The sequence below is a fragment of the Miniopterus schreibersii genome (genome assembly GCF_964146895.1).
Source record: "Miniopterus schreibersii genome assembly, chromosome: 16".
NCBI classification, from domain to species: domain Eukaryota; kingdom Metazoa; phylum Chordata; class Mammalia; order Chiroptera; family Miniopteridae; genus Miniopterus; species Miniopterus schreibersii.
In genome coordinates, this window is record NC_138116.1 from 10,629,410 (window position 1) to 10,643,768 (window position 14,359).

The following is a 14,359-nucleotide window of genomic DNA, read 5'->3' on the forward strand; positions in this document are numbered from 1 at the left end:
GGGTGCCTGACACTGGAAACCACTTATAAGCCACGCCCTTCCATGATGGGGGTGTGCACACGCGGTCCGCGTGGAATTAGGGACACACAGGCATAGACTGTCACTCATTCAAAAAAATTAAAGCCAACAAACCCGCCCCAAAACTGTCCAAAGGAGAACCCCAAAACGTCCAGCCATGTTACTGCAGTAAACACAACCCGTTACAGAAGCAAACGTTGGTGAAGGAATTTATCAGCTTCAAGGGTCACTCGGGCTGGGTGCTGAGGGTGGAGGTCTGTGTGTGGTTAATTTATTTATTCGTTCAGAGGAAGGGTTTGGAGATGGGGGAATGGATAAGCAATTCTTATGTGATAAACGTAAGTAGCATCATAAAAAGTAAAATAAAACCTTAATTATGGTAGGAAAGGCATTTCTCATTCTGATGCAGGGCTGGTCAACTGGAGAGACAGGGGGTCAGATAAAGCTCAAAGCCATCCTGCTGAGCCTTAGCCCGAGGTGGCTGTGGGGGCAAGTCTGGCAGTCGCTGTCTCAGGTGCCATCATCCACCCCAACCCAGACCAACCAATCGGGCGTGGAGTTACAGGTTCCTGAGTGCCAAGGCCAAGTGGGGTCTCCCGGGACGTAAAATAGCCCCTGCCTCCCGCGGCTTCCAAGACAGGATGCGGGGGCTGGCTGCGCGTGGGCGCACACGTTGCATCCCTCCGGATCCTCGAGCGCAGAGCCAGGGATGCAGTTTCCTCAACGGCGTATGAAGGACCCCCCCACACACACACCGCCCCTGGGATTCCTCCATCAAGAGCCCCCCGGCCTTGCGAACCCGAGCGCCCCACCAAACCGCCAACGGATTCCAAAACCGAGCGAAATGACCGACGCGTGGACTGCGCTTTGTTCCAGGCGGTCCCCTGACCGACAGGAAGCGGCCTCTCGGCCTGCAGTCCGCCCCAAGACCCTCTCAGCGCCTGGAACCAGAATCTCACGCCCAGCTCCCGGTCGGGGTGGGCTGGGTGGCGAGAGAAGGGAGAAGATACTCGAATTGATCCTTGAATCTCCTACTACTCGCCCGCGGCGGGTCCAGCTCTGCAGGAAGCGGGGGTGGGGGTGGGGTGGGGTGGGGTGGGGGCGCCGCAGGCCCACGGCTCGGATCCCTGACACCGTGGCCGGGCAGGTTCGGCCTGGCCCAGAGCGGGCTCTCGGACCCCGAGCCGCGCCGCGCCATTCCCCGGGTATTCAGTTCCCTCCGCGCGGACGGTTTAGCCCCTCAGATGCTCTCCTCAGAGCTGCGCCCTCACCGCACCAGCTTCCAGCGATAGAATCAACCAGAAAGCCGCGCACCGGCTGCGTACAGGAAGGCGAGCCTCGGTCTTGTTCGCCGGGGGTCGTCCGTAGTCACCCTCTCCCCTCATTCCCTGGTTCAGGGGCGGCGGTGAACTCCGGCTCTGAGGTGAAAATCGCGCACGTTTCTAAAATAGTGCTTCTGCGCAAATACCTCAGGGACGCCTGTCTGGGTGGCTGTGGCCGCCGGAAGCCGATTAGGAAGAGCAGAGCCACCAGCTCCAGGCTGGGGGGCCTCGCTCCAGGGCCCCCAAGGCTCAGTGCGCTCCAAGGTTCTAGATCTCTGTTTAGAAGGGGCAGGGCTACGCCCAAGGCCGTTCTCAAGACGCTTTGGTTTCCAAGGTAACCCCCCTCACCGCGCCCCCCCCCAGTCTGCTCCCGGTAAAATGGGTGTGGCTCCCAGCGCCAAAGGAAACCCCATGCCCCCTCCTCACGTTTTCCCGCCTGGCGAAGCAACAGGGCACGAAGCAGAGAGGGGCCCCGCCTGCGAGCCCCCCACCTTCTGGGGGTCCCCGGTGCCCCCCGGTGTGGGGTGGGGCGTCGTCCCTTGGCCGACACCCTCTCCGCGCTCCGGGACCTGAAATGCCACCCCTTCAGTCCGAGGATGCTTCCCGGCGCGCGGCCGGGCTCCAGGAGGGGGCCGCTCAGTGTCAAGCCCGTTCCACACGTGACCCCGGGGCCGCGATTCGAGCTCATCGACCCCAGCAAGCCCCAAGATCTAACAAAGGGCTCGGAAACGAGGGGCGAAACACCGGGGGAGGGGGAGCCTAGGTTAAACACCTTTATAGAATAAAAGGCAAAAACCCAGGCTGGCAACACTGATCTCATTAGCTCCACAAACAAAGCAAGAGCCCCCAGGAAGATCCCGGGTGAATACCGCCAGTGCCCAACCCCGGAGCAGCAAACCCCCAAGATTTCAGCGCTGATGGTCGCCTTCCCCCTTAATAACAGTCCCGCCTTGTCCTCCGAAGCCCAGCCACCGGGCTTGGCATGGTACCGTAAAGACGTGACACGCCGCAAAAAGATGGCACCTCGAGTTCGGAGGGGGAAAAAAGCGGGGGTGGGAGTGGGAGGAGGCATAGCCTACCCTCCCCCTCCTCGCCCACCCGGGTCCACACCCACTGCCGCAGTGAGGGGCGAGCCCTGCGCGCCAGCACCGCGCCTCCGGCAGGGAGCGCACACGCCGGACGCCCAGAGCGCAGAGAAAGGGGCCCACCCCGAAGTGCACCTGCAACCCCCGCGCGGGTTTGCAGCTGTTAGCGCCGGCGAGGCGGATCGGCTGCTGCCGAGTCCGTCCATATCTTAAGGCTAGGTGACCCCTGCCATGCCGAGCCTCCACAGTGGCCTCCGCGCACTACTTTCTCTCGGGCACGGCGCCGCTCGCGTCTCGGTGCCAGGCGCGCGCAGGGGGAAGGGCAACTAAAGTGACAGCGCCTGGACCCCTCCCCATCTCCCCGATTCCACTCCCAGCCCCCAAATGTCCCCTGCGGGTTTCTGAAGGAGGAAAACGGGGAGGGGGTGGACCACTGCCTTAAATCAGGGGCTGCGAAAGCCCCATTGGAATCGCTGCTGGGGAGGTGAAGGGAGGGGTAGGAGGGGAGTCATCTCTTCTAGAACCCGATCCATACCTCAGAGCTGGTGGCAATCCGAGACAGAGAAAACGGATTACAGGTTCAGTTTAGGGGGTCGTCATTTGACACCCATATAGACACCCATATAGACACACGCCCATTGCGGCAAAAGGCTGCGAGCCAGAGTGCATAGCAGCCCCCTCCCTCAGGTCACCGCCATCCGCGCCCCACCCTGCGAGCACCTCCGCCGGGGTCCGCGCGAAGCAGGTGGTGTGGAACCGCCAGCGCACACACACACATATACACACACGCGCGTGTGCATCCCTTGCATAGGTCCCTTTCCAAGTCGCCCCAAACCTAGCTCTGGAACACAGACGGCGTAGGGAGTGGCCCCCGCCGTGGCCCCCGCCGTGGCCCCCCACCCATGCCCACCTCATGAAGCCCATCTTCGAGGCGCGGATCCGAGGGGCGGCGGTACGCGGGTGCAGGGGGTGAACGGGAAGGCGCATTTCAGAGCCTTGCGCTTACCTGATAGTCGACAGAGGGCTAGGAGAGTAGAGGAAAGCAGAGGAGAAAGTGTCGGTGGTGGCGGCGGCAGAAGGTGGGCGGTGGCGGCGGTGCTGCTGCTGGTGCCGGAGCGGGTGGGTGGCGGAGACTGCGAGCGCGCGCACCGCCGAGAGGGCGCGCTCCCGAGACCGGCTGGCGGCGCAGGCGCGAGCGCGAGCCTCCCCGGGGGGCGGGGGGCGGACAGCGTGGTCTCAACCGGCGTCTTCCCCTCCGGCCACCAGTGGGCGCGCGCGAGCGCCCCACCACTCGGCTGTCTCCGGCCTTCTGGCTCGCTCCTGCCCGTCTTCCTTTTCCCACCGCCCGCCTCGGTCCCGGGCAGTGGTCGCCACGCGCACGCGCGTCCCGTGGCGCACGCGCACTGTAGGTCTCCTCCCGCGGCTGGAGCCTTTGTCTGATCCTAGGGTTCTCCTCCCTCGGGAGCGAGGCTCGGTTGTCGCCGGGAGTCCGGTGGAGCTGGGTGCCCCGCCCCAGGCCTGCTGCTCCCTTCCTTCTCGTCCACCTGGGATGATACCCAATCTCGGAAAGGTCTTGGGCGAGTTTCCACATGGCCGGCACCTCAGTCCGTCCGCCCTGGACCTCAAGGCCACCCTCAGGTTCGGCCTGTGGGCACCCTGACCCTTTCCCGAGTCTCCCGAAATCGTCCCCCTGTTGATGTTTCCCTGGGCCTGCTTCCTGTCAACCTGCTTTCTCTCCACCTTTTTTTGTTATTGACCAAGGTTACTGCTTTCCTTAGCAAATCCTCTTAAAACAGGTTAATTCAGTTGTAATCCAGCAGAGCAGCTGTGGTGATTTTTTTGCGTGTGTTCTTTTTTTTTTAACAAGGAGCATTCGAATCTATTAGTATTTATCGAAGTGACCCGAGAATAAAGTCTTAAATTAGATGAAGGTTCAAAACGGCACTAATCATATTGTAAAACATTTTCACGTATGGTTACTTTTATCACCCTTGTTGGCACGCGGTTCCACTGTGAGGACAGTTGGAGACGAGTTTCTAAGTGCCCGCTGGAGAGTCTCCCCTCCGGCCGAAACTGACCAGAAGCTTCCCTTCTCCCAGTCACCCCTTCCCAGCCTGTTAAGAAAGAGACCACAAGCCCAAAATGGAGTTAATTGGGCTAAGCTGCTTCACCAAAACGAAAACCTAATACCTAACCTAATTGTAGTTTCAGCCTCTCCCAGGAGTGAAATTTTAAACCACCAACCAGTCTGGAATTTCCTGATCAACACTACTAAGGTAATCTGCCTAATAAGACCCTTGCCATCCTCTCCCCAAAGCAAGGTGCACTTGCCTGAAAGAATCCTTTCTTTTCGTAATAACGTTCTCATCCCATCCAGTTTTGGCCTCTGAAAACCTTGCATTTTGTATAACTTCTCAGTGCTCCTCTCTACGTGCTATATGGGATGTTGCCTGATTCATTGAGCGCTCAATAAAGCCAATTAGATCTTTAAAATTTTACTCCCTGGAATTTTGTCCTTTAACAGGCCTTAGCTTGGCCTCCCCAACATCTAATATAAGCCCCGGCCTGGGAGTCTTTATATGTATTGGGCTTTGGGGACAACCATCTTGTCCTAGGGGGTTGGGAACCTGTCTTGAAGCTTGTCTGACTGGAACTCTTTCTTCCTCACCTCTACTCTGGGGTTTTTCTCTGCCTATGAAGTCCTTGCTTTTTTTTTCCAGGCACCAATATCCTACATAACCTTCAAACTCTAGTTCAAATTTTACCAAAACCTAACCTAATCACCCCCCAATGGAAGGGATATTTTTAAACTCTAGGAGAAGCTTAGCAGTTACTCGTCTTCTCGTTGAAAGTGGAGAGGGGAGTGCAATTAATATTAATATTGATTTATTGTTTTAAATCTCGTTCCCTTTCCTCCTTTCCTGTATGGGGATTGTATGTCCTGTCCTGTTTCCATGTGATCTGGACTGGCCTCCCCCTCCACTCCACTGATATTTGGCCTGGCCATGGGATGGTCTTTGGCAACTAGAACTAATGGGTGTGATACAGACATGTTTGAGCAGAAGTTTTAAGAGGCTTTGTGAGTTTCTACCGCTTTTACTTGTCTCCTCTGCCACCAGCATGGCATGAGGCTGCTCCTTCAGCAGAGGCCCCAGAATGAAAAAACACACAAGGAAATACATATAACATGTATAACACAAACAATAAATAGACACTTACTGAGTCACTGAAATTTTGAGGGTTGTTACCACAGCAAAGCTGACTGATAAAAGGGATTAAGTGATATATATATATATATATATATATATATATATATATATCTTTTTAAAAATAAATTTCTTATACAGCATGTGTTTGTGAAGTTTCTTACACAGTGCCTCACAAATAATGTGCATTCGTTAAATAATATAGTAATTTATTTCATCATCATCATCAATGCTTTTGCTACACATTATTTGATTTCTACATGTAAAATAAACTTTAGCAGTCAAATGAACACTCCTCTCCATTGAAATGTCTCATCTTTTCTTTAAGAGCTGACTGGAACCTGATGCCACTGTGGTCTCCTGATACTGAACGGTCACATTTGCCTACGTTAAATTGAGGTAATGAACGCTAGAAACAATCTTAAGCAGATCCATCATTTAACTGTATATAATATGGAGTTGAGTGTTCATTCCAGATAATTTAATCACTGGAGCTAGCTAATGGCTCTGATGGTCCATTTTGGTTCCACAGCCCCAGAAAGGAAAAAGGTAATGAAGTCTTTTAAGGACAATTCCTAGAAACAACTCTTGACAGTCGTGCTAACATTCTATTGGCCAGAATTTACACATGGCCACGCTTAGTTGCCAGCAAGACTGGAAAATGTAGTCTTTATTACAGAGGGCCTCGTGACCAGCCAAGGAAGATGTTGAGTAGTAGCCACAATAATGCTAAGAAGCAATCCCCCTTGGTAATTTCTCCCAGCTACAAATGCACAGCCCATTATTTCTCTTCGAAATACTTTCCTGAAAACACTTTTCATAACTAGACATTTTCTAGTGAGGTCTCAGAAGCGTGCCTTCTCAGCGGTGTGCGTGCTTGCAATCTCTGCCACCCACCTGCTCCGGCACCAGCAGCAGCACTGCCGCTCGGCTGTCTCCGGCCTTCTGGTTTGATGACCATTTCTTTTATTTTCAATATAAAGTCAGAGGCCTGGATTCACAGCATATTTAGATAGCCTCAAATGTGTTTGTTCTGCCTAACTGTCTGTTAGGTAGGGTGCTGTGATGACACCTACTTCCTCTCTCAAAGCCGACATAGGGAAATATCAATACAATTAAATTAGGAAGTGAGAATTAACCTTACAGACAAATGCTTCACTATACAAAAGAAACCATCACCAGATTCCCCTAAATGTCAATTGCCCCATTGCAGTTGAAATGTGAGTTGATTTACATGCAGGTTTAAGAACACCTTAATTAGATAAAGCAAGGCAGATCCATGCCTTGATTTTTCTGGACTTAACTCTCAATCATTGTTTAGGCTCAGGTTTTCCTTTCTGTCTTTATATTTCCTGAATGCCTCTTACCCACCTCTACTTCCCTCTATTGCCCTGGTGTGCCATCATCACCCCTGGTCTAGGTTTCCTGGGTCCTAGCAAGAAGCCAGATGAACTGCAGATGAAGGTTTCAGTTACACATGACTCAGCAGCGTAGCTCTGTTGTCAAAAAAGGAAGGATGATCCTGGGGCCCAGAAATAGGACCAGGGCATAATAGGTCCATGAGGTCATCCTCTCCTTATTATTTGGCTTTGCCCAAACACTGTGGATATGCCCACCGAGGGGAGTGTCAGATAACTTAGGGAGTCCTCAGAGGGGAGCCCCAAATATAAACTTGAAAAAGCTGAACAGAAATCGTTTTACCTAAACCATGCTATCAACTGATATCAAAGTACAACATCAAAATCCCATGATTTTCTATTTGTGAATTTGCTTACTTCCTAAAGTGTATTCGTAACCCCCCCCTTTTGCGATTTCATGGATATGTACAGAGTGGCAAAAAATCTTGATTGGTCCAAGTGTGCACCTTTCCAACTGAGGTCAAACAAGGCATCTCTCTCTTCTCGTTTCAGCTCTCATCCTGGGAACAAGTGTCCTTTTCATGGTCTGGTTAGTGCCACGCTTTTTGCATTTTGGGTTTTTTTGTTGGTGATTTCGTTGTTTTAAATGGCTGTGTGACGTTTCTAAGCACAAGAAGGCTCTGATGTGCCTCACAGAGAAAATGTGTGTGTTACATTGGCATTATTCAGGCACAAGCTGCAGGGCTGTTGGCCACGAGCTCAACCTTAATGAATCAATGGTATATGTTAAATAAGGTGTTTTAAAACAGAAACACACATAAAACAAGGTTATTTATTACCCGGTTGATGAAAATGTCACCAGAGGCTTGCAGGAATGTAAGCCTGTATTTCCCCTGGGAGCAATGGTTTACTGTTCTCTGTCTCCGTGTTCGTGGGGACTTTATAGAACAGAACTAGTGTGTATAATGGGGATGTGAGTAATGGGAACCATAGTGTGGTAGTGAGGGCAGAGGTCCTTGGCACAGCAGATGTGGCCCAGGTCGGCTAGCTTGGTCTTACTCCTCACCATCTCCTCTTTGAACGCTACTATCCAATCACATTATGTTCTTTATAGGTCAATGAATCTCCAAACTCTCACTTTTATGCCTTTCATAAGCCTGGGTCATTCTCTCATCTCTGCCTGAATAACTACTATTTGTCCTTCAAGACTTAACTCTGATACCCACTTCTCAGAAGGCCTCCCTCTCAGGGCCAGGTTTTGGCCCTGAGTCCCGCTTGCCACGCTGGAGTGTGATCATTTGTGTACATGCTGACTGTGCTGTCCTGGAAGGCCTAGGCTGTCTTTTATTCACCTTTATCCCCTCAGCCCAAACATAGTACTCGAAACATAGTAGGTGCTTCATGAACAGCTGATGAGTGGCTGACAGACTGGATGGATAAAAGAATAATTGGCTGAATATTTCTGAGAAAGGTGCTGACTGTGGAGTATAGCATAGCCTGGGAGCTCAGTTTATTAGCAACTCAGAAAAGTGCTAATTTGACTGACTGAAAATACAAAATAAGTACAAACCTAAGACAAAAGATATTGTAGCTCTGGCCTGGTGGCTCAGTTGATTGTTGTCCTGTACACCAAAAAGGCTGCAGGTTCGATTCCCGGTCAGGGCACATACCTAGATTTTGGATTTGTTCCCTGGTTAGGGAGCATACGAGAGGCAACCGATGGATGTTTCTCTCTCACATCTATGTTTTTCTTGCTCCCTTACTCTCTCTAAAATTCAATAGAAAAAACATGCTCTGGTGAGGATTTAAAAAAAAACAAACCCACAAAATATTGCATAAACCCTTTTCAGGGGACCTGGAATGGAAAAGACCATTCAGCCTGTCTCTTCCGGCTTTCAGAAAGTTCTGAATCATTGTTTAGACTGAACAGCCTTTTATTAAATACCACTCACTCCCTTTTAAGTTCACTGTCAAGCTTTATTGGATTCTGAGAAGGACCAGGAGGAAATGTGGATGGTGAGCAGCAAGGGGCATCTCTCCCTTGCCCCTGTCTTTTGATTACAGGCGATCATGAGTCAAGAGACCAACTAACCGAATAATCCTATGGTAATAATTTTTATAAGCTTGTGGACATATTCAAGCTGAACTGAAATGGTTCAATTTCTCTTGCCATTAGCAAGGATACAGCAGAGATGCATCCACACACGCACACACACACACACACACTCTTGCTCTCTTCTCTCCCATTCTTGGGTACATTGCTCTTTCCCTGTGTACTTTGCTTGCTACTTATCCTCTTAATTCCAAAAACCCTTTACCAGCCCCTTGTGTACCCCTTTTTACTGCTCAGATCACGGGCGACTTTTTAGGGGCAGGCCCAGGAGATTCAGGGTACCAACTGCCCGTGCTTTTCTCCATCTCCCCCTCCCCGAGACCCCACTGGCTGCCAGCCCTCCAGGCTCTGCGGGCCCCTCATCAGCCCCTCCTGCCATCTGGACTGAGATCCTCACTCCCTCCTTTCTTTGGGGAGAGGGTGAGGCTATGAATGGAACATCACAGTACTTGATGAACAGTAGGTACTTTATGAACAGCTACAATGTTAGAATGAAAAATTCCAGAACAGTGCCCGAGGGCCTTAGAAGCTCTGCACTGACTGTAGGAATTATCCTGTTCAATCCTCTCATCTTACAGATGGGGAAACTGAGGCCTAAAGAGGGAAGGCACTGAGTGATTTAATGGCAGAGCCGATTGAAACTCAGACCTTACAGTTCCCAGTTCAGGGTTCATTCCTCTGCAGCACAATGGAAATGGTGCCCTCGGCAAACTGGAACGTTTTATGAGAACAGGGCTCTGAACTGGGGGAGGTTTTGACACTGTTGGGACACATTTTTGGTTGTCACTGCTGAGAAGGGAGTGTTACTGGTATTTGGAGGGCTCAGGCCACCTGTAAGTAGTTATCAGAAGCGGGTTCTGGTCGTGCCTGTGTCATGGACACGCCTGTGGGACTGCCACAGCTGGGACTACAATCTCATGGCAACTTGCAGCCGGGGAACTTAAGGCAAACTTTTTGTTTTGGTTTGGGGATTTATGTTTGTTTTTTGTTTTCAAAATGTGAGCTTTGCATTACTTGAATATAGGGGTCCTCAAGTGTGGCATAATTTTGGATCACATAGTTTTTGTCGTGGGGCCTGTCCTGTGCATTGTAGGATGTGTAGCAGCCTCTCTGGCCCCTACTCAGGTGATGTCAGTGGCACCTATATGACTTTTATCCCCATGGAGGAACAGGTGAACTTTTTTTTTTGAGGTGTAACTCATATGTCATAAATTTAGGTGAAAAATTTCTATGACTTTGGTTGTCTAGACACCCACTCCTATTCCTCAGCCCCATCCAGGCCTCGCTCATAATTGGTACTTAAATGTTTGACCAATTGATTTGGCTCTGGGCTCTCCTCCAAGAGGCTTTTACCTGGACCCAGTATGAATGTGGGATTCTTGCGAGGTGTGTGTTCATGCTGAGGTCCCTGCAAGCCAGTAGGACTGCTCTCCTCTCCTGGTGAGCACAGAGTCCTGGACTTCTGGGTGCCCTGTAGTTGCATGGGGTTATGTGACCAGTTCAAACCAATGAGCTATGAAAGGAAGTGATGGTGTCACTTCAGGTCTAGAGCATGTGATTGCTTGTGGGAATCCCTCCAGGGTTCTCCATCTGCTGAGATGAGTGTAGGAGATGTCAAGATAGAGCCTCCTCCAGTCAGGTCCTTGAGTGGTTACAATAAGCTCCAAGCTCCCTCCTGATCCTCAGGATATGTCACATGAGTGGAAAACAAGCTATTGTCAGGCCATTGAGGCTTGGGTATTATTTGTTACTGCACCATAATCTGGTATATCCTGACTGTTACAAGGTGTATATACAGAAATCAACCTATATTCAAAGGAACCATCCAATTCAAACCAGCCAGTGGAGCCCATTCAAAGTTGGGGACAGTCAGGGGTTAAAAAAAGAAAAGCTCGTGAAGTTAATTAACAAATGTTTTATTGAGTTAAAGACACCAGCAAGCTAAAGAAAAAAAAGAACCCAAAACTTGTTTGTGTTATGCTTCAGTTGTTTACATATTCAGGCGGATGAAACAGAGCGTGAGCACAGTGTGTGCCCTTTTTCTGTGCTGAGTGACATGGGGGATTGGCTCTCACAAAGTCATAGAGGGGCTTTTGTGTCCAACAACAGCATCTCAGGGCCCACGTGCTTTGCTTACTCACCCACAATAACTGCTTTCACTTGCAAATCGGGGCCAGTTGGGTTTGGGATATGAAATCGAAATTATAACCAGACTAAAAGAAGAAAAATTGTACTAAACATGATAAATACAGGGGCATATGTCTCTTTAAGGAAGATAAATGTGAAGACCCAAATTAGATAAATCAGAGTGACCAGTGACTAAAGCAACTCTTGTCCTGATTCCCTTGGTGCCCTGAAGTGTTGGCTGTAGTAGTGAAGGGCAGAGAAATGTAGAGCTAAGATTCATTGCCTTTGATTCATTGAAGATCAAAGACACGGAAAGATAAAAAGCATTTTGTAGATAAATGCACAAAAGAGAAAAATGAGATTCGATATTCACATAGTTAAAAAATATCGATGGCTTAAAATTTAAGCCTTAAAAACAGAGCTGAGGCATCATACTTGTGCAGGATAACTTTTCATTACACTTTTTCTTAAATAGTGTAAACATCACATGGAAACTCTTGAGTGATGATTAATGTTTAGGATTCCTTATTGCCAGTGCGACTAAGTAGCTGGTAGAATTAAGCAAAACTCTCAGCTTCTCTGTGCCTGTTGCCTCATTTGTAAAATGAGGGGGTTAGAATAGAAGGCATGCAGGGGTCTCTTAGCTCTAAAAAAAAAACCTGATTCTTTGAAAAGCAGCTTCCTGGAAGGAAATATGGGCCTATCATTTTTCTACAAATGATGCCTTTCCTGAGACAACTGACCTTCCAAATCTGACATTTTAGAAACTGAAATAACTTTCCTCCAGATACTCTGGGTGTTAGAAAAAAATCATATTTGGCCTGGCCGGCGTGGCTCAGTGGTTGAACATCGACCTATGATCCAGGAGATTGCCTTTTGATTCCCAGTCAGGGCACATGCCGGGGTTGTGGGCTCGATCCCCAGCAGGGGATGTGCAGGAGGCAGCTGATCAATGACTCTTTCATCATTGACGTTTCTATCTCTCTCTCCCTCTCCCTTCGAAGCTCTCTCTGAAATCAATACACACACACACACACACACACACACACACACGTCAGATTTGGCAGCATCCAGAGTCTTTGGTGCCTTAGAAGTGATGGAGGCAGAAGCTGGTGCACTCTGGGCATGTGCTGTGGATGGCAGCTGCTAGTGGAGGAGATAAAGCAAGTGCAAGTCCCCTTTGGCGCCATCCCACCCACCCTGCCTGCCCCAGTCCCCGTCCCACTGCCCCGTCCAGAGGGAACTTTGACCAGTAGAGGAGGGCATCTTTTCTGACTTTTGGGTTGGCATATTCATCTGTATACATACATTTAAAAATGTATAGCTTTATTTGTGCTTTTTCTTTACATCAATGAGATTATACTTTTTGCGTGGAAACCTTTTCATTTTTCTTCATGTGGACCTATTGCATTCTCTTTACCTGTCGCATAGCATTTCAGGGTCAGATGCACTATATCATTGAGCCATTCCTGTGTTGGTGCATTTGCTCTGTTGGGGCATTTAGGTTGCTGCTGGTTAGTACAATAGGGTGAACACCCCGGATATAAGTGTGAGGATTCTGATAGGGCGGATACTAAGCCGTGGAATTCAGGTCGGGGAGCACACACAGTGAAATTGTAATGAGTAACACTACGTGCTCTCCAAAAAGGTGGCTTCAGATCACACCGCCACCTCCTCAGCAGCACCACCTGCAATGCCGAGCTCATTCTTTATAATCTTGCCACTCTGTTGGCAAGGGGTAATCTCTTTGTTGTGTTTTGTTATGATCGCTGTAGTAATTGTTTACCTTTTTGTTCTGTAAGAAGTTTATGCTAAAAGAAAAGTTGTGAAAATACAAAATTCTCATAGACCCTTTACCCAGCTCCACCTAATATTAGCATCTTACCAAACCATAACACAGGGCTCAAAACTAAGACATTAACATTGGCACAATGCTGTTAACTGAACTGCAGACTACTCAGATGTCACCAATTTCCCCACTCGTGTTCTGGTTGCTTCAAGTTTTGTTTCCCAAATTACTAGAGAGATTGAACATCTTTTTGTATGTTTTTGGCCATCTGTGTTTCTTCTGTAAAATGCCTGTCCAAATTCTTTGCCCATTTTTTCAACTCCTCTTGGATTGTCTTTTTAACGGTTTGTAGAGGTTCTTTATTTTAGAACTCTTCCAATCCCACACAACTAATTAGTGGCTGATCTGCGAAGAGAACGCAAGTCTAATCTATTTGCCTATTTCCATGACAAACACCCTGTCCTCAGTTCTCCAGCCTCTCAGTTGCCTCCTTTCTCCTTTGGCCCATGCTCAGTGGTCCCCAGCTAGCAGAGACCATGTTCTTATCAGCACCTGTCAGAGAAGCGCAGTTGGGCTGGGGCTGCTGCTTCTCATCTCACTCATCATTGCTGAGCTAACTACGCTAGAGGCCATTTGGAGTGGGCTTTTCTGGACACCAGCTTCCTTTCTGGAAAGTCTCATCTCACTTGGCCCTGAGACAGGCTGCACAGAACACTGGCTGCTGAAGCCCAGGAATGCACCATTTGGCTGACTGTCCCCTCCTTAATTGCTATCCTGGCAATCATAAAACCTCCTGCACTAGCAGAACGGAAGCTGCAGAAGGGAGGGCATGTGCATCTCGAGAGCTGCTGGAGGCCTTGCAATTCCCAGAACGCCATCCAGGGCACTCAGACCCCTTCAACTCTCCCATCCTCCAGCTGCAGAGCTAGGTGAGCGCTGCCATTGGGGGGAAGGCAGGGAGCAAAGGCAGCACCCTTCTTGGCTGCTCTGGTCTCACCCAACCATTGGTTCCTTGAGAATAGAGGCTGTCTGTGCCTTGTTTCTTTGATGTTCTCTTTTGGGCTCTAATAATCTTGTCATTTGTTGTTATTGTAGGCAAGGAGTGAGTGAGGCTCCTGCTGCTGGATCAGGAAACACTCTGAGACCCTCTGCTCTATAGTGGTGCTTCTTAAACATTAACAAGCACATGGATCACCTAGAAATCCAGATTCTGACAACCCTTTGTAGTATCTGATATGGCTCTCTACGCCTTCCATCTCCAGCCACAGCTGGTGGAACCAGGGGTAGGAGCCTGAGTCAGGGCCCCATGGGTTCACTGACAGCCAATGACAGGATGCTGAG

The 14,359-nt window shown here is 49.6% G+C and overlaps 1 protein-coding gene and 1 long non-coding RNA gene across 23 annotated transcripts in view; one reads left to right on the forward strand and one right to left on the reverse strand.

The window, feature by feature from the left end:
• Positions 1 to 3,934, reverse strand: part of MAPT (microtubule associated protein tau) — a 75,483-nt gene extending 71,549 nt beyond the window's left edge. For 4 of the 21 annotated variants that reach the window (XM_081162835.1, XM_081162841.1, XM_081162844.1 and 1 more), the window contains exon 1: positions 3,432 to 3,600. The gene's annotated coding sequence lies outside the window, so the exon portion shown is untranslated. Of the gene's footprint in view, positions 1 to 1,332; positions 1,618 to 3,431 lie in introns of those variants that run through there. The other 17 variants (XM_081162833.1, XM_081162825.1, XM_081162824.1 and 14 more) reach the window with 13 other exon arrangements.
• LOC308569234 overlaps positions 3,864 to 14,359 on the forward strand; it is a 135,386-nt gene continuing 124,890 nt past the window's right edge. For both annotated transcript variants that reach the window (XR_014000585.1, XR_014000586.1), the window contains exons 1-4: positions 3,864 to 4,063; positions 4,631 to 4,701; positions 5,960 to 6,030; positions 7,542 to 7,578. This is a non-coding gene — a long non-coding RNA (uncharacterized lncRNA). The remainder of the gene's footprint in view (positions 4,064 to 4,630; positions 4,702 to 5,959; positions 6,031 to 7,541; positions 7,579 to 14,359) is intronic.